Below are 20,733 nucleotides of genomic sequence, written 5' to 3'. Positions count from 1 at the left end.
TTAGCCTTGCGGGCGGTGGCGGTGTCTTTGGTCTTTGACGGGGTAAAGGAAATTAGGTGATGGAACGGTGTGGGGGGCTCATAGGTGGTATGTCCCCCTTTTTGGTGTATCCCAGTGGAAGGGTAGGCTGGGATACGGGTTTGGTGACACTGCGGGAAGGTGGGGGTTGTCTCCGGGCTGTTAAACGGCCGGAGGCCTTGTATGGTACAAAATTTGGTCCCGCAGTGGGTTTGGAAAAGGGTAACGTTAAATGGAACCGAGGTACCGTCAAAGACCAAACGACTGGGAGTTGTAATTGCTGCTGCAAGATATATATATAAGTATGTTTCTATTTAACATTAAAGTTATTTATTTTATTTTGGTTAAAGGTTTTTTGGTTAAAATAAAAGGCTGCTATGGCCAATTTATACTCCAAACTCCGGTGTGGTCTATTTATTGGGAATGGGGGAGGGAAAATGGAACGGTACAGGTATGGGTAGTAAAAGGGAATATTTACGGAAGGGGTAATTACCGAATGCATAGGTCAAGGGAAGCCCGAAAACGCAGGCTGGACGGAGGTGCAGGGCTGGCATGACTGATGCTAGGTAGCCCCTATAGGGTTAATCCTAGTGAGAAGACAGAGGGAGGGGTGGAGCTGCAGGAAGGGAAGAGGAGAGGGCGGAGTGATATAAATGTAAGGGGAGGAGCCACGGCAGGAAGCGTGGGGTCACAAGGAAGAAGTTGCCCGCCCACCCGCCCCTTTAGGTTAAGATGCTATGTTTGTTTTCAGGTTGTTGTCGGTTGTCTCATTTTTCTTGCAGGTTCGGTTGAGGAGGTCGTCATAGCAGTGGAAGGCGGTGTCTTTGGTCTTTGACGGGGTAAAGGAAATTAGGTGATGGAACGGTGTGGGGGGCTCATAGGTGGTATGTCCCCCTTTTTGGTGTATCCCAGTGGAAGGGTAGGCTGGGATACAGGTTTGGTGACACTGCGGGAAGGTGGGGGTTGTCTCCGGGCTGTTAAACGGCCGGAGGCCTTGTATGGTACAAAATTTGGTCCCGCAGTGGGTTTGGAAAAGGGTAACGTTAAATGGAACCGAGGTACCGTCAAAGACCAAACGACTGGGAGTTGTAATTGCTGCTGCAAGATATATATATAAGTATGTTTCTATTTAACATTAAAGTTATTTATTTTATTTTGGTTAAAGGTTTTTTGGTTAAAATAAAAGGCTGCTATGGCCAATTTATACTCCAAACTCCGGTGTGGTCTATTTATTGGGAATGGGGGAGGGAAAATGGAACGGTACAGGTATGGGTAGTAAAAGGGAATATTTACGGAAGGGGTAATTACCGAATGCATAGGTCATGTCCACTACACTACACTGACCACTATACTTTCCACTACACTAACCACTATACTGTTCACTACATTACACTGTCCACTACACTGTCCACTACGCTACACTATTCACTACATTATACTGTCCACTACACTACACTGACCACTATACTGTCCACTATACTCCACTACACTACATTACACTGTCCTACCTACAGCATTCCTATACTGACACTACACGGCACTGCTCTTCTACTCTCTCTCTGGCCACTCCCTCTCCCCAGACCTTGTCCATCCCTCGGAGCCAGCAACATGACTCTCCTCCCATGAGAGCGTCTACTCTCACCTTCTTTTTTTTGTCCTGCATTGGTTTGGAGCAGGAGGAGAAGAAGACAGTGGCGGCTCACAATTTTCATTTCTAGTGTCCCCCGCACCCTAGACACAATGTTCAATGTCCGGCGCCCTGTGATTGGGCGTATGGGGTCATGTGCGGAGGCAGGACTCCAGGAGCAACTGTGATCATAGATAGGCTAGCCCTGCCCCCGCATATGACCCCATACTCCCAATCACAGGGTGCCGGACACTGAACATTGCGGCCAGAGCGCGGGGGACACAGGAAATTGAAATTAGGAGAAGACAACCAGTAGTGACACACACTGGTGTGGAATTTCGCCCCCCTAAATGTTGCGCCCGGGGGGCCATGGCTCCCTCCGCACCCACCACGCTACACCACTGCCCAAAGGTTATGTTCTAGACAGGGACCATGATCTTCAGTCTAACGGGTCGGGATAGCCTCCCAAAAATTTACTGAGGATATGCTGATCCAGATAGCTACAAAAAAGTCCAGAAAAAGAAAATAATGAGAAAAAAATATATATTTTTCTGAGTAGAGAGATGTCCATTCTTTCCATAGAGACATCCATCCTCTTAGGATCCCAACTCGCCAACTGGACACATTCTGCAAACAAATATATCAGCAAAGGTTTTATCCATTCCCTACTCTGAAACCAAACAAACATTTTGGCTCTACATACACTTCAATTTTTGGTTGGTTGTTTTTCAATGGCACATACCACCCACGTGGCAGAGATATGGTAGTACTCACCTTGTCATGTTAAATAAAGCCTTATTTGCTCAGTCGGGTAAAACCCAACTTCTGTTCCAATGTTGTTTTAGCTTTGGATAGAGTAGTGAGTGGTCAGAAGGTGCTGTCTGTTCCCCAATTGGGCAAACTTCACCCACACTTCCCGTTCTGTCTTATAGCCATCTTCTGGACAGGACATAAGAAAAAAATCATAATTGAGATTTGACAGACTTGAAATGGAAGTGCAGAGCAGATCAGGAACATAAATCTGATCAGTGTATGGCTATACATGAGAGCGGGTACTGGGTGAAGGGAGACCTGATGGAAAACGGCTCTTACCATTACCAAGGTTCAGGGACTACAGCATATGTTCCTCACCTGAGCCTTTGTACGTACAGATGGGCTATCATGGCAGAACATATACTGGTATACAACCCATGGGATTGCCTGGCTGGACAATTGTAAGCACACGGGCAGGAACTGTATTTTACTATCTGGTAGACAGACTGGAACCGAGTCATAATCAGGAGAATTAAGAAACAAATATGACCAGACAAGAAAAGAAAAGAAGCCAACGCCAATACAGACAGACAAACAGAATTGGAAGCCAAAGCCAATACAGATAAACAGGATCAGAAGCTGAAGCCAATACAACTCAGACCAGGATATACGAGACACAAGGACCTAGCCTAAACAAAGGAATGGTCAGAGGCCGAAGTGCATGAGTCACAAAATAGACTGACTCAAACTGTGCACCAGCATTGGCCCCTAAATTGTCATATACTGACAAACTGAAAAATAGACTGACAGAATAGCCCAGACAGGGAAAAAACTAGATAGGAAGTGAGTTACCTATCTGAACACAAATAACTATCAAAATATAACAAAAGTTTGGGTTATAGTTAAACATGAAGTGTACTGACCTTTCTTTTTTACTCTAACTGACCACACAAAGCGCAGAAGCTCATCTGTGCTAGGTGGTTTATTTTCATCCTTTAGCTGGCCATTCAGGAGGTACAGGACACTGTGCAGACACACAGCATGCCTGTGTATTTTAGTTTGTTCAACCACCACAACCCCCTCCCCATCCACAGCCTGACTCAGGCATATAACCCCTCCCAATCACAGCCTGACACTGGCATATAACCACTCCAAATCACAGCATGACTCTGGCATATAACATCCCCCCCCCCATCACAGCCTGAATCTGGCATACAACTCCTCCAAATCACAGCATGACTCTGGCATATAACACCCCCAATCACAGCCCAACTCTGGCATACAACTCCTCCCAATCACAGCCTGACTCTGGCATATAACCCCTCCCAATCACAGCCTGACTCTGGCATATAACCCCTCCCATTCACAGCCTGACTATGGCATACAACTCCTCCCAATCACAGCCTGATTATGGCATATAACCCCTCCCATTCACAGCCTGACTCTGGCATATAACCCCTCCCAAAAACAGCTTGCCTCCTGAACTAAACTAAACTAAGCAAAAGCAGTTATGGTACTTGCATAGTTATACCTGGATTAGGAAGTGTATCTTTTAGACTCCATGCACACTGGAGCACATAAACGGCTGTTTTCTGGAGTTTAGGCGTTTTTTTTTTTAACAGCCCATAAACTGTACTCTGTTATCCTATGTGTACATGCACACATGGACATTTTTTAGCTTTTATCAGCAGTGGCGTTTATGGGCTATTTTCTGAATGCCATAAAATCGCATTCAAAGGGACGTTTTTCTGACCACAAAAAAGGTTAAAAAACGCGCATTAATTAGCATTCTATTTTTTCAATGCATTGTGTGAGTTTGGGAATGCATTGTGGGATTTTTGGAATGTCCTCTGTGTATTTTTATTAAAAATGCCCATAAACGCTAACTCTAAAAAACGCTCATAAACGCGCATAAATGCTAGTACAAAGCTCTGTTGAAAGCACGTTTTTCTACCAACATTTACTGCCAGCAATCTGGCATCCAGAAAAAGCTTCTTTGAGTTCCAGTGTGCATGGAGCCAAGCTCCAACAAGCAGGGCCCTCTGATTACTCTTGTACCAAAATGTATTATAACTGTAATGTCTGCCTCCATTTTGTAAATAGCTGCGCAAACTGTTGGCGCTATATAAATCCTGTATAATAATAGTAACAATAATAATGTTCACAACTATTTTAACCACTTAAGGACTGCCGCATGGTAATGTACGTCGGCAGAATGGCACCGACAGGCACAAGCACGTACATGCGCGTGCTTTCCTTCCAGCGGATGGGGAGTCTGATCGGACCCTCCACCCGCTGGCTGCGGCCCGCTGGCTGTGGCGGTCCGTTTCGCTTCAGGAGCAATCCGGGATGAGGGGATGGCAGTTGGCCTTGATTGCTCCTGGCGAATGAGAAGCTTCCCCTGCCTGTGTAGTGTAAACACAGGCAGGGAGGAAGTGATGTCATTCTCCTCGGGGTGGTCTTTTTGACCGGACTGCGAGGAGAACACATAGTAAGTGTGCACCAACACTACACTGACATGTAGGTACACATAGGCACACAAATCCCCCCCCCCCAAAATTTGCACCCTTAGAAATCCTGAAGGCAGTGATTGGTTTTCGGGGTGCCGTACGTGGCTAGACTCCCAAAAAGTCCCCCACATGTGGTATCCCTGTACTCAGGAGAAGTAGCAGAATATATTTTGGGGTGCAATTCCACATATAACTATGGCATGTGTGAGCAATATATCATTTAGTGACAACTTTTTGTAAACTTTTTTTTTTTTTGTGTCATTATTCAATCACTTGGGACAAAAAAAAATATTCAATGGGCTCAACATGCCCCTCAGCAATTTCCTTGGGGTGTCTACTTTCCAAAATGGGGTCATTTGGGGGGGGGGGGGGGTTTGTACTGCCCTGCCATTTTAGCACCTCAAGAAATGAGATAGGCAGTCATAAATTAAAAGCTGTGTCAATTCCAGAAAATGTACTCTAGTTTGTAGACACTATAACTTTTGCGCAAACCAATAAATATACGCTTATTGACATTTTTTTTACTAAAGACATGTGGCTGAATACATTTTGCCCTAAATGTATGACTAAAATTTTAGTTTATTCGATTTTTCTTATAACAAAAAGTAGAAAATATATTTTTTTCTCAAAATTTTCGGTCTTTTTCCATTTATATCGTAAAAAATAAATATCGCAGAGGCAATCAAATACCATCAAAAGAAAGCTCTATTTGTGGGAAGAAAAGGACGCAAATTTCGTTTGGGTACAACATTGCATGACCGCGCAATTACCAGTTAAAACAGTGCAGTGCGAAATTGTAAAAAGACCTCTGGTCCTTAGGCTGACAATTGGTTCGGGGCTGAAGTGGTTAACAGTGAAGAGGTCTGCATTTTTCTGCATCAGAAAAATGCAGTGTTCCACAAAGACACACAGAAAACAATGTTTTTGTGTATAAAAATCAGGCAGCACTTGCTTGTGCATAAACCTATTATTTATACAAGAAAAAAAATAGTGAATACTATGAATACTACTATAATAGTGATTCAAACAATAATCCAATATCCCAATACATTTTTCATAAATAACGAAGTGACTTGTGCAAACAAAAAGTCTTATTGTGCAATATAAAGTGCTTCCCTTGTTCCTTGTTCCCAGGGTATCCCCTGTGGTTCTACCATGTGCAATGGTATTCACTCCGCACTCACTAGATGTTGGTGACTGACTTGCTATATAGTAAGAAAAGTCACCAGGGCTTGTAGGTCTTATTTAGAGGGACCTGTCCCACTCTCCATGATGTCCTCTGGTGACTCCCACAGGTCCGGACTCCTATCTGTTGCGATCCCAGAGACTCTTCCAAAACATTAATATGCGGGTGAACAGTAAATGGACTCTCTCATAGTATAAAACCCTTTGGGTTTATTCATAAATAATTTACAGCAGTTACAGTGTGAAAAACATTAAAAAATGTCACTATACAGTTGAAAAACGGCCCTCTATGTGTATAGAAAGATGGACGCTACCTACTTCCTTGTGTGCGTTCCACTCTCTGGGATGTAAGTGAAGCATCAGCTTCACACAATTCGTCATCAATGGGCGACGTTATCAAAAGCCTAAGAGAAGCCTAAGTTTTCTCTCTGGTTAGTGTGAACCTACCCTAAAGTTGGCTACACATTATACATTTTTTTTTGTTCAATTTCCTTTAGATTTACTTTCAATTATGTAGTGCAAGGTCCTGACTGCATACAATTTGAAAGTGTTTAGGCTTGACCTCATATTATATGGTTTTGGTAAACCTAAAGGAAAATTGCACAAGAAAATTGTGTAATGTATAGCCAGCTTTAGTGTCACTAAAATCAAAGACTGTATGCTGAACAGAAGGAGACCTGAAATAACTGTGATCCAAAAGGACCTCATATTGTACCAGAGCAGATCTCACAGCTCTTCATTTCAATTTGCTTTTGCTGATCATTGGAAAGCTTTAAGTGTCTTTGGGAATAAGCAAAGCTTTTCATTTGATCACCTGGTATACTATTTAGGCATGGATTTCATTTTGATTGTCCAGCCACACTTAGGCCGGGTTCACACTATTGCAAATTGGATGTGGTGATCCCCCATCCAATTCGCAATAGCAGGAGAATGTGACCAGCTCTCTATGGAACCGTTTCACATATCTCCGATGCGGCTCTGGTATGAATTTATGGAGGAGTCCTGTGTGTCTTTTGGTTATTTCAGGTCTGAATTCAGCCAAAAATTTGGGCTGAAATCGGACCTAAAATGGTGAACCAGGACACACAGGACCCCTGCTAGGAGCTGCATTGTCATGCAATGTGAACCAAGCCTTAACTGCTTCCCAACCACCTCACACCGATATACGTCGGCAGAAGGGAACATACAGGCAGAATCACATACCTGTACGTTGCCCTTTAAGAGGCGGCGGGGCGTGTGCACACGCTGCCGGCGGCGCGCTCGCACACCTGGGGGAAGCTGTGTAAGTCGGGTCACGGGTTCCCCGGGGATACCCGCGTTCATCTCACGGAGAGGAAGAACGGGGAGATGCTAAAATAAACAAGCATCTCCCTGTTCTGCCTAGCAACAGTGACAATGATCTCTGCTCCCTGTGATTGGAGCAGAGATCATTGATGTGTAAAACACATCCACGCCCCCCACAGTTAGCAACACGCCCCTAGGTCACACTTAACCCCTACACTGCCACCTAGGGGTTAACCCCTTCACTGCCAGTGTCATTTACACAGGAATCAGTGCATTTGTATAGCACTGATTGCTGTATAAATGACAGCGGTCCCAAAAATGTGTCAAAAATGTCCGATGTGCCTGCCATAATGTCACAGTCATGATACAAATTGCTGATCGCTGCCATTTAAAAAAATATATATATTAATAAAAATGTCATAAAACTATCCCCTTTTTTTTTGTAAACGCTATAACTTTTGCACAAACCAATCAATAATCGCTTATTGCGATTTTTTTTACCAAAAATATGTGGAAGAATACGTATCGGCCTAAACTGAGGAAAAAAAATGTTTTTTTTATATATTTTTGTGGGGGATATTTATTATAGCAAAATGTAAAAAATAATGCTTTTTTTCAAAATTGTCGCTCTTTTTTGGTTTATAGCGCAAAAAATAAAAACCACAGACGTGATCAAATACCACCAAAATAAAGCTCTATTTGTGGGGGAAAAAAAGGTTTGTGAACCACATCGCACGACCGCGCAGTTGTCAGTTAAAGCGACGCAGTGCTGAATTGCAAAAAGTGCTCTGGTCAGGAAGGGGGTAAATTCTTCCAGGGCTGAAGTGGTTAAAGGGTAGTTTTTTTTTTTATAAAGCAATAAATCTGAAATTCACCAAATATTTACTGCGGGTCAATCTTTCAGGTGCATGTGTTTAAAATGATAGTGATAAATTACCCACAGGTGATTGTTTGATGGAAGTCCCCCATACGTGTTGGGGCAAAAGAATGTCATATCAATACATCTGTGCAATACATGCATATTTCCCCATGTTTCGTCACTTTAACCACTTCAGCCCCGGAGGATTTGGCCAAAGACCATAGCACTTTTTGCGATTCAGCACTGTGTCGCTTTAACTGACAATTGCATAGTCGTGCGACGTGGCTCCCAGACAAAATTGGCATCCTTTTTTTTCCCCACAAATAGAACTTTCTTTTGGTGGTATTTGATCACCGGTTTTTATTTTGTGTGCTATAAACAAAAAAATAGAGTCAATTTTGAAAAAAAAAACATCCTTTTTTTACTTTTTGCTATAATAAATATTCCCAAAAAATATATAAAAAAAACTTTTTTTTTCCCTCAGATTAGGCCGATATGTATTCTTCTACATATTTTTGGTAAACAAAAATCGCAATAAGCTTTTATTTATTGGTTTTCACCAAAGTTATAGGATCTACAAAATAGGGGATAGTTTTATGGCGTTTTTATTAATACATGTTTTTGTTACTAGTAATAGCAGCAATCATCATTCTTTATCGTGACTGCAACATTATGGCGGACAGATCGGACACTTTTGGCTCTATTTTGGGACCATTCACATTTATACAGCGATCAGAGCAATTAAAAATGCATTGATTACTGTGTAAATGTGACTAGCAGTGAACGGGTTAACCACTAGGCGGTGCTGTAGGTGTTAAGTGTGTCCTAGGGAGTGATTCTAACTGTGAAGGGGAGGGGCTTTGTGTGACATGACACTGATCACCGCTCACGATTACAGGGAGTGGTAATCAGTGCCAGTGTCACTAGGTAGATTGGGGACATGCTTGTTTACATCACCATTTCCCCGTTCTTCCTCTTTGTAAGACGATCATGGGTATCCCCATGGACATCAAGTCCACAGGACCCGCGATCAAACTCACGGAGCTCGCGGGGGGGCACGTGTGCCCGCAAACTGCTTCTTGAAGGGCAAGAAGCTTACCTTAATATGCCTGTATGTGCCCTTCTGCCGACGTATATTGGCGTTAGCCGGTCGGCAAGCGGTTAAACTCCAAGGGACATGGCAACTAAAGGCTACACCCAAAGTATTGTTTGTGTATAAGGTATTCTTGGTTCTAATATAAATAGGTGCAAACAAAAATAATAGTAAATTTCCAAAAAACTAATTAGTTGCACGTGGCGCTATAACCTGTGTACCTTTCAGTGCACAAATCCTCACCTCCTCAGTGATCTTATCTCAAATCATAAATTGTCTAATCAATAACAAAATATATAACTATTAATCACTCAGTGAATACCCAAATATACATTTAGATTACACATATAGTGAAAACTACATATAAATGAATGTGAATATAGTCCATCCACCACACAATATTCAAGAAAGCATCCAGATTACAGAAAGTCTTTCTATAAATGCATAAGACGAATATCCGGTGTTCAGATTCCTTTCTACAAGTGACTCCTTCACCACACCATCCGTGATTTCTACTCCCCCCTTCGTGAAAACACTCACCGACTGCTAAGCCTTACACTCTCGTGTGAGGCTCAAGGGCTTTCAAATGATCTCTCAAGATGGAATTCAGACCCCAGCACATCCGATTGGAACTTCTCCACTTATACACTTCATTGTATAAATATATACCTCAAAGAGAAATCACAGAGGGAGACCCCAATAGTGTAATACTGCAAACACTCTTTAATGTATAAAAAATCTCACTCCTTATGCACTCACATGAACTTAAAAACGCAAAATCACTTCAAGAGAGTAAAAAGACTCGCTTCACAACTTCACTCCACAATACTATTCTGAATACGTCGGGGCATTGGTGGTCACGGCGGACTCATAAGATACGATACTGTATCGTTTGATCTCACCCCTCCTCGTGCGTCCCGCCTGGTCCCACACAGCAGGTTTATTCGAAAAAGGGCGCCTTCAAGTCAGATGAAACAGTCCTCTCAGTCCTGTGCCTCCTTCCCAGCTCCGTGTATGTCAGCTCAAAAGTCTCCAGATAGCCACGCCCCCGACATGTTTCGTCACATCAGACTTAATCATGGGATTGGCTATCTGGTCCATCATCCCTCCTTATATTCCCCCATCGTCGAATCAGCGTCCTTAATTTTTCCTCTGTCACTCCCATATTAATGGAGTGTATACTCACGTCCAAAACACGCGCCGACGCCAAATGCCCGATTTGCGCATGCCCAAATCACAACATTCGACCCCTCCATCTCGAAAATCGGCGCTTCACCCCAGACATTCGATTTAAGAGTTCGCTACAGTTTCCTGCCCGTGCGTCGATATTTGTCACGTGTATCGAAACGTTCGACCTTAGATATTGCATTCGATGCTTTATAGGTTCCGCTCCGGTCTCAATGTTTAACAAACTCTTCATGCTAGTAGATCTCGCATGCGCCGGGATCGAGACTAAGTGTCCCCATCTCCACAATAATCTAGTATTGAGTTCCATGTCCCCGCATTCCATCATTGAGAAAATGTGGAACCCTTAAAGTACTGCCTCCAGTGATGTTAATAACCATCAGTAGTATCTCTCCATATACGTAAACGGTGTCCCTCTGTATGACGCATTGTATTAAGTCAACTAATCCTGAGTAGCCCTACCCCCACACAGGGTGCAAACCAGTGTATATAAAACTATAGACTGGTGCCATACTCTGTCGCCGTGTCATCAATGCGCCAACGTTTACAATAATGGTTACAATAATGGATATCATACATCTTCAACTGGCTGATAGGAACATAAATTGCGATATTACAAATGCAAATCTAATTCAATTCAAGCGAAAATGAATATATCTCAAAGATACCATCTATATTGCGGGTGCACTTAACATATAAATACAACTCCAAATGCAAAATATTCTAAAAAATCTAAAATCGCATAGAAGGAGATCCCAATGCTAATACCCTAAACAGAGATGAAATTGGCACTATCATAATAATTTCAGGGCTTCCCCATCAGAAACTTATGTGAAGACTTATTTTAGAGATCAATGGTTGGTAACCTCCTATACATTTCCCTCTCGGGATTGCAACCTCAGATAGTAGACATCATGTGCATTTCCATATCGGAATTGCTATCAACTATCTGTAAAACTTGAGAAATCACTGAACCCCAACATCTCATACAGGATGTTTCTACTAAAGGGACTAATTCCCCCTATTAGGACCACACTGTTACTGTCCATACTTACTTGCCTATAAATCACTAATGTAGCAATTAAGGTCCAGCTCTATGTTCATCCCTCTCGGATAGAGGCTCCTCAGCAAGAAGATCCACTTGGTCTCCCTCTGCGACAGATCCCTTACCCGATTTGAACCTCTCCAGGAGGGATGGACATGATCTATTCCACAAAACTGTAGTAAATCGGGATTTTGTTGATGGTGTTCCTTGAAATGTAGTGACACACTATGGTACTGGTAGCCTTTTCGGATGTTGGTCAAATGTTCTGAGATACGTACTCTCAATAATCTCTTTGTACGTCCTACATATAGTAATTTACAAGGACACCATAGCAGATATACAATATAAGACATATTGCATGTCATGAATTCCTTGATTTCAAATGATTCACCCTCGCTGTTGGTTATTGAGGTGATCCCCCTGTTTATCTGATGAACAGTTCTACAACATATACACCTCCTGCAAGCATAGAAACCTTTCAGGTCACCCGAGATGGTGATTCGTTTAGGGGGGTCCAGAACCTTTTTTACAACCCTATCCCCTATATTGGGTGCCCGTCTGTAGATAAATCCCGGGGTTTTGGGTATCACCCCTCCCAAATATTTATCCCTACCCAGAATATGCCAGTGTGTTCTAAAAATGTGTGTCACTACATTTCAAGGAACACCATCAACAAAATCCCGATTTACTACAGTTTTGTGGAATAGATCATGTCCATCCCTCCTGGAGAGGTTCAAATCGGGTAAGGGATCTGTCGCAGAGGGAGACCAAGTGGATCTTCTTGCTGAGGAGCCTCTATCCGAGAGGGATGAACATAGAGCTGGACCTTAATTGCTACATTAGTGATTTATAGGCAAGTAAGTATGGACAGTAACAGTGTGGTCCTAATAGGGGGAATTAGTCCCTTTAGTAGAAACATCCTGTATGAGATGTTGGGGTTCAGTGATTTCTCAAGTTTTACAGATAGTTGATAGCAATTCCGATATGGAAATGCACATGATGTCTACTATCTGAGGTTGCAATCCCGAGAGGGAAATGTATAGGAGGTTACCAACCATTGATCTCTAAAATAAGTCTTCACATAAGTTTCTGATGGGGAAGCCCTGAAATTATTATGATAGTGCCAATTTCATCTCTGTTTAGGGTATTAGCATTGGGATCTCCTTCTATGCGATTTTAGATTTTTTAGAATATTTTGCATTTGGAGTTGTATTTATATGTTAAGTGCACCCGCAATATAGATGGTATCTTTGAGATATATTCATTTTCGCTTGAATTGAATTAGATTTGCATTTGTAATATCGCAATTTATGTTCCTATCAGCCAGTTGAAGATGTATGATATCCATTATTGTAACCATTATTGTAAACGTTGGCGCATTGATGACACGGCGACAGAGTATGGCACCAGTCTATAGTTTTATATACACTGGTTTGCACCCTGTGTGGGGGTAGGGCTACTCAGGATTAGTTGACTTAATACAATGCGTCATACAGAGGGACACCGTTTACGTATATGGAGAGATACTACTGATGGTTATTAACATCACTGGAGGCAGTACTTTAAGGGTTCCACATTTTCTCAATGATGGAATGCGGGGACATGGAACTCAATACTAGATTATTGTGGAGATGGGGACACTTAGTCTCGATCCCGGCGCATGCGAGATCTACTAGCATGAAGAGTTTGTTAAACATTGAGACCGGAGCGGAACCTATAAAGCATCGAATGCAATATCTAAGGTCGAACGTTTCGATACACGTGACAAATATCGACGCACGGGCAGGAAACTGTAGCGAACTCTTAAATCGAATGTCTGGGGTGAAGCGCCGATTTTCGAGATGGAGGGGTCGAATGTTGTGATTTGGGCATGCGCAAATCGGGCATTTGGCGTCGGCGCGTGTTTTGGACGTGAGTATACACTCCATTAATATGGGAGTGACAGAGGAAAAATTAAGGACGCTGATTCGACGATGGGGGAATATAAGGAGGGATGATGGACCAGATAGCCAATCCCATGATTAAGTCTGATGTGACGAAACATGTCGGGGGCGTGGCTATCTGGAGACTTTTGAGCTGACATACACGGAGCTGGGAAGGAGGCACAGGACTGAGAGGACTGTTTCATCTGACTTGAAGGCGCCCTTTTTCGAATAAACCTGCTGTGTGGGACCAGGCGGGACGCACGAGGAGGGGTGAGATCAAACGATACAGTATCGTATCTTATGAGTCCGCCGTGACCACCAATGCCCCGACGTATTCAGAATAGTATTGTGGAGTGAAGTTGTGAAGCGAGTCTTTTTACTCTCTTGAAGTGATTTTGCGTTTTTAAGTTCATGTGAGTGCATAAGGAGTGAGATTTTTTATACATTAAAGAGTGTTTGCAGTATTACACTATTGGGGTCTCCCTCTGTGATTTCTCTTTGAGGTATATATTTATACAATGAAGTGTATAAGTGGAGAAGTTCCAATCGGATGTGCTGGGGTCTGAATTCCATCTTGAGAGATCATTTGAAAGCCCTTGAGCCTCACACGAGAGTGTAAGGCTTAGCAGTCGGTGAGTGTTTTCACGAAGGGGGGAGTAGAAATCACGGATGGTGTGGTGAAGGAGTCACTTGTAGAAAGGAATCTGAACACCGGATATTCGTCTTATGCATTTATAGAAAGACTTTCTGTAATCTGGATGCTTTCTTGAATATTGTGTGGTGGATGGACTATATTCACATTCATTTATATGTAGTTTTCACTATATGTGTAATCTAAATGTATATTTGGGTATTCACTGAGTGATTAATAGTTATATATTTTGTTATTGATTAGACAATTTATGATTTGAGATAAGATCACTGAGGAGGTGAGGATTTGTGCACTGAAAGGTACACAGGTTATAGCGCCACGTGCAACTAATTAGTTTTTTGGAAATTTACTATTATTTTTGTTTGCACCTATTTATATGTGACATTGTATGGTAAGTGGCAGCTAAGATATAAAATATTGAGTTATTCACAGCGCTGTGATGATACACTAGGGAAAGGGTTTGTGGAGTGTGTATCTTTAAATTAACATTCTTGGTTCTAAACCTTCTCCAGATAACCTGCCTAGTCCTATATTCATTCCTGATCCTATTATTAAGATACATTGTTTTTCTTTATAAAGTACTGACACCATTCTGCAGAACTCTCCGAGTCCCATTTGGCTTGCACTCGTTAAATCACACTTCTTCTGCAGACATTATCCAGGCACTATACCAGCAGGATGTTTAAAAGCCTTTGGGGACATCTTGCACAACTGTAATACAGTGAAGAATCTGAAATGTTATTTTTTTTACCGTTTTCGCATTATTATAACTAATACTATTATTAGTATAAATCGCTACTAAAAGTGCGGTTTGGGATATGCGATAATATTCAACATTAATGACAAAACTGTGAATGGGAAAAGGTGTAAAGAACATGAGGAGTGGGGAGGAGAAATATATTTGATAGAATCCTTGAACAGCATTATTGCAAGTGCAAGTAAGAAGTTTCTCTTTTAGGGCCCATTCACACATAGTGCAGTGACTGGTGTTTTTCAGCACTGGAATAACCCCCCGTCACTATTAAGGCATTGTAGTGTTGAAAGGATTATGCTCATTTGACAGAGTCATTTTCCAATCATGCCAGTCCAACCTGTATTTTAGGGCATGGCAGCCCACATTTATTAACCACTTCAATACCAGGCACTTTTGCCCCTTCCTGCCCAGGACAATTTTGAGCTTTCAGCGCTGTCACACTTTAAATGACAATTGCGCGGCCATACAACACTGTACCCAAACTAAATTTTTATCATTTTCTTCCCACAAATAGAGCTTTCTTTTGATGGTATTTGATCACCTCTGCGGTTTTAATTTTTTGCTAAACAAACTAAAAAAGACCACTATTTTTGAAAAAAAATAGTTTTTCTTTGTTTCTTTTATAAAATTTTGTTTTCTACTTCACTGATGGGCACTGATGAGGCAGCACCAATGGACACGGATGAATTGGCACTAATAAAGGGGCACTGATGGGCACTGATGAGGAGGCACTGATATGTAGAATTGATGGGCACTGGCAGGCGGCACTGATGAACACTGACAGGTGGCATTGATGGGCACTGACAGGCGGCACTGATGTGCACTGACAGGCGGCATTGATGGGCGCTGACTGGTGGCACTGATTGGCACTGATAGGCAGCACTGATTGGTACTGACAGGTGGCATTGATGGACACTAATAGATGGCACTAATGGGTAGCACTGATTGGGCAGGTACTGACAGGTATTAATGCTGGGCACTGATTGGCACTGTGATGAACACTGATTGGCATTGTGGTGAGCTCTGATTGGCACTGTGATGGGCACTGATTGGCACTGTAGTTGGCACTGGCAGACTTTATTATTGGGGCACTGCTGGGCACTGATTGGCAGCTAATTGGCACAGTTGATGGGGCTGTGCTGACAGGGAGAGCCGCCAAGCCGTCAGCGCGAACCGAGGAATGCCGTTTACCGGCACTTCCTTGTTCTCGCAATGATCAGCTGTGATTGGTCACAGCTGATCAAGTGGTAAGAAGCCTCTGTCAGAGGCTTCTTATCATGATCGGAGACATCAGACTGACATGCTGCACTTGCGATCGCCGTACTGCGGGCCCCCACGGGCGCACGCCGGCATGCTATCCACTTAAGCCCCGGATCATTTGGCTGGCCAAAGACCAGAGCTCTTTTTGCAAATCGGCACTGCATCGCTTTAACTGACAATTGCGCGGTCGTGCGACTTGGCTCTCAAACAAAATTGCCGTCCTTTTTTTTTCCTCACAAATAGAGCTTTCTTTTGGTGGTATTTGATCACCTCTGCGGTTTTTATTTTTTGTACTATAAACAAAAAAATTGAATTTTGAAAAAAACGCATTATGTTTTACTTTTTGCTGTAATAAATATCCCCCAAAAATTTTTTTACTCAGTTTAAGCCGTATTCTTCTAAATATTTTTGGTAAAATCACAATAAGCATTTACTGATTGGTTTGCGCAAAAGTTATAGTGTTTACAAAATAGGGGATAGTTTTATGGCATTTTTATTAATAATTTTTTTATTAGTAATGGTGGCGATCAGCATTTTTTATCATGACTGCGACACTATGGTGGACAGATCGGACACTTTTGGCGTGATTTTGGGACTATTCACATTTATACAGCGATCAGAGCAATTAAAAATGCATTGATTACTGTGTAAATGTGACTGGCAGTGAAGGGGTTAACCACTAGGTGGCGCTGTAGGGGTTAAGTGTGTCCTAGGGAGTGATTCTAATGCCGCGTACACACGATCAGAATTCTCGTCGGAAAAAGCTCTGATGCTTTTCCCGACGGAATCCCACTCAAGTTGTCTTGCCTACATACGGTCACACCAAACTCCGATCGTTTAGAACGTGGTGACATACAACACATACGACGGGACTAGAAAAAGGAAGTTCAATAGCCAGTAGCCAATAGCTTCCGTCTCATTGTTGAATCTGAGCATGCGTGATTTTTGGTGTGTCGGAATTGCATACACACGATCGGAATTTCCAATAGAAAGTTTTTCCATCGGGAAAATTGAGAACATGCTATCAATTTTTGGCTAGTGGAAATTCGGACAGCTAAATTCCGATGGAGCATACACACGGTCCCATTTTCCGATGAAAAGCTCTCATTGGTCTTTTTCTGGCCAGAATTTCGATCGTGTGTACGTGGCATAGCTGTGGGGGGAGGGGCTGTGTGTGACACAACACTGATCACCGCTCCTGATTACAGGGAGCTGTGGTCAGTGTCACTGTCACTAGGCAGAGCGGATAAATGCTTGTTTACATCAGCATTTTCCTGTTCTTCCTCTCCGTGAGACGATTGCGGATTTCAAGTACACTTGCAGTGCAAAGTGGATTTGCCTTTAGTAAATAACCCCCTACAAGTCTTTACTAAATAACATAAAGGCAATGTATTTATGTGAATTCTGCAGGTTGGTAATACAATTTATAGGAACATTTTGCTGACATGAGGGGTCTGCTTCATAGAGTGCACACAGATAACTCTGATAATATTGTCAATATAAATACAATGTAAATTAAGCAGAATGGTCAGAATATAATTGGTAAAACGTTTTCTCAGGGCCAGCTCTAATTGTGCTCACATTCAGACTAAGCAGATCACCAAGACCATCAATGTCCACTTGAACTAAGATCAAAAGAAAAGAAAGGATAAATCCATGCTGGAAAGTACTGAAGTTGTGGCAATATTCCTTAAAGCCCAAACTCCTGGCAAATACATGGTTGAAGTGTATATGGGAGCTGTTTCATGTGTCAAAGGATATGTATTTTTATACAACCAGCCCTGAGATTTACACAACAGCCAGGAGGATCACCACCCTGCCCTATGCTTGTGACTGGACAATGTTGAGAAGCTACAGACTGATTGTCCAGTCATAAGCATACTCATTCTTATTGTGCGTGTATATATATATATATATATATATATATATATATATATAATATACATATATACACAGTATATATAATTGTGTGTGTCACTTACTATTAACTCCTCAGATCTGCATCATCTACTATTAACAACCTACACATCACCTACTCTAAAAATCTGAACTCTGCATCACCTACTCTCAACCTCTGAACTCTGCATCACCTACTCTCAACCTCTGAACTTTGCGTCACTTACTACTGAACCCCTGCACTCTCTGTGCCTTTAAGCCACAGCCAGTATTCAGCACAATGAAAATCACACCCAACTTTTTGCTGCAGCGATCTGCGCTGTACTTTTTCTCAGCTGTGTGGGCCCAACTTATGATCTTGCTCACAGGCCTACTGCTTTCAGAAAATGCCCCTGACCTGAGCTCATCAGGACAGGTAGATGTGTCTCATCTCTGCTTACTCCTAACCTCTTATCATGAATTTCCTTTTACAGTTTTACTACAAAGTTAGTTTCTGGGTCCCGTAAACCTGATTAATAATGACCGGGTAGCAGATATTTAAAAAAAATACTTAAATTTTTGCCGACAGCACATGCTTTTTAAAATGTTAAATTGCATTTCAGGGTCTATTTATATAACAAATTAACTTTGGGAATATCTTAGCAGTCACACAAATGTCACCAATAATACCTGTAATGTTTGTAATATGTACTTAATGTCAGTTTCTATCTGTTGCTTTTCACCAAGCAAAAGTAACATGACTATGGTATTAACTATGGCTGCACATGTTACCAATAGCCCATCCCACCCTCCAATAATCACACAACACGGGGTGGATTGAATTGGCCACAACAGCCAATCTTATTTTTATTAACCAAAATATAACTTTTATAATTAACATAAATAACGTAATAACCTTTTTACCTATATATCTATATATCTCTTTTGCGTTTTATCACCACCATGGGGCACAAGGTTCAATAGGCATAACACATGACTGTACCTGCTAGCCACTTCTCAGGCCTCAAGTCGCTAAAGCCTCCGACTCAGAGACAACTAGCAGGTACCCATATACCAACTGGGAGCCGCCCTCAGATGGGTCCCTAAACCATGCCCTTTAGGTGCCCATATGACCATCACAAGTACCTTGCACCCTGCCAAACAACCACCAACCAGTATTCCGACCCCCTCTCCCCACCGTCACCACCATCTCTCCCAATCGTAGGGCGGGTGGGTGGGAAGCTCCTTACCCTCACAGCTCCTCGTGCAGATTGGCCCCTCCCCTTCCGCTTCCTGCCTCACAGAGTATGGAGCCCGCCCATACTCTGATCTGTCCAGTCCCCCGGAATACACCCCTTGCCTGGCTCCGCCCCCGTTAACCCCTGTCATGCCGGCCCTCCGCCGAATACCTTCGGCATTGCTCCGTGCCTCTCTTTCCCTAAGATTTAAAAATAGCCTAAAACCCTGTACACATGATTGGACTTTCCGTCGGGGAAATGTTCAATGCCAGGCTGTTGTCGGTAAATCCGAGCGTGTGTATGCTTCATTGGACAATTGTCGGACTTTCCACCAACAAATGTTGGCTAGCAGGTTTTCAAATTTTCCGCAGACAAATGTCTGTTGTCGGATTTTCCAAGCGTGTGTACACAAGTCCGTCAGACAAAAGTCCAAAGTACAAAAACACATGCTCGGAAGCAAGGATGAGCCAGAAGCGATTGATCTTGTAAACTATCATTCGTAATGGAGAATTAACATTTGTGACGCAGCAAATTATGAAATCTCCAAATGCAGCACACAATTTTCTTCTTCTTTAATGGGATAATAATGAAGCTGCTTTGCTGGTGATACTGATGGAGTTACTACAAACTAATTTTCAAAGACTTTTTTTTCTAGTGATATCAAGAATAATATTACCACAACACCATTATCTCGCAGTCTTTAAAATTAAAGTTACAACTATGTTGGTGCCCCTTGTCAATTTTACATTGTATCTTTTTAAATGTAACTGCCTACTCCCAAACTGTCATTTGAAGTAAAACAATAGCCAATTATTATTCTCCACAAGTTTTTTATTGTGCATTAAAAAAGAAAACAAATAAAATTAGACATGCCATCTGCCAATAGAACTTAACCAAAATGTGGATTCTATGCATCCAAAAATATAGAAAATATAACAAATCAAATCATTATTCAACCAAAAATATAATGTTAAAGCAATAACTCCAAGGCCAATAATAAATAACACGTTATCTTCTCCAATTCCGTAACATGTCTGGTTGACTAACGGCAGTTCAGAAACGAACTGAAAAGCGCAAAATGAAAAGTGCGAAATGAAAAGTGCGAATCAACACTCACCAAACTTCTACTAATACACAATTAGCAGAAGGAGTCCAAAGGGTGGCGCTAAAGAGCTGAAAAAACACATAGTACATCTAGTACGTCACTACGTTCGTAATTGTTGGCCAACAATTGTGTGACCGTTTGTATGCAATACAAGTTTGGGCCGACACCCTTCAGACAAAATTTACGCAGTTTTGTTGGCCAACAATCCGACTGTCTGTATGAGGCTTTAGAGCTAATGATCATTTTAGCATGTTGGACATGACCATAGGTGAGTATTGACATGACGGGAATCCCCATGATGTCACTGAAAAATATGGTCAGATTCCTGATACTAGTAAGCCCCCACCCACAGATCCCCACAACCA

Source organism: Lithobates pipiens, unplaced genomic scaffold (assembly GCF_037356315.1).
Source record: "Lithobates pipiens isolate NorthernLeopardFrog02 unplaced genomic scaffold, aLitPip1_a1.2 Scaffold_22, whole genome shotgun sequence".
NCBI lineage: Eukaryota > Metazoa > Chordata > Amphibia > Anura > Ranidae > Lithobates > Lithobates pipiens.
The sequence above is the reverse complement of the archived record's forward strand: the minus strand, read 5'-3'. Positions refer to the sequence as shown.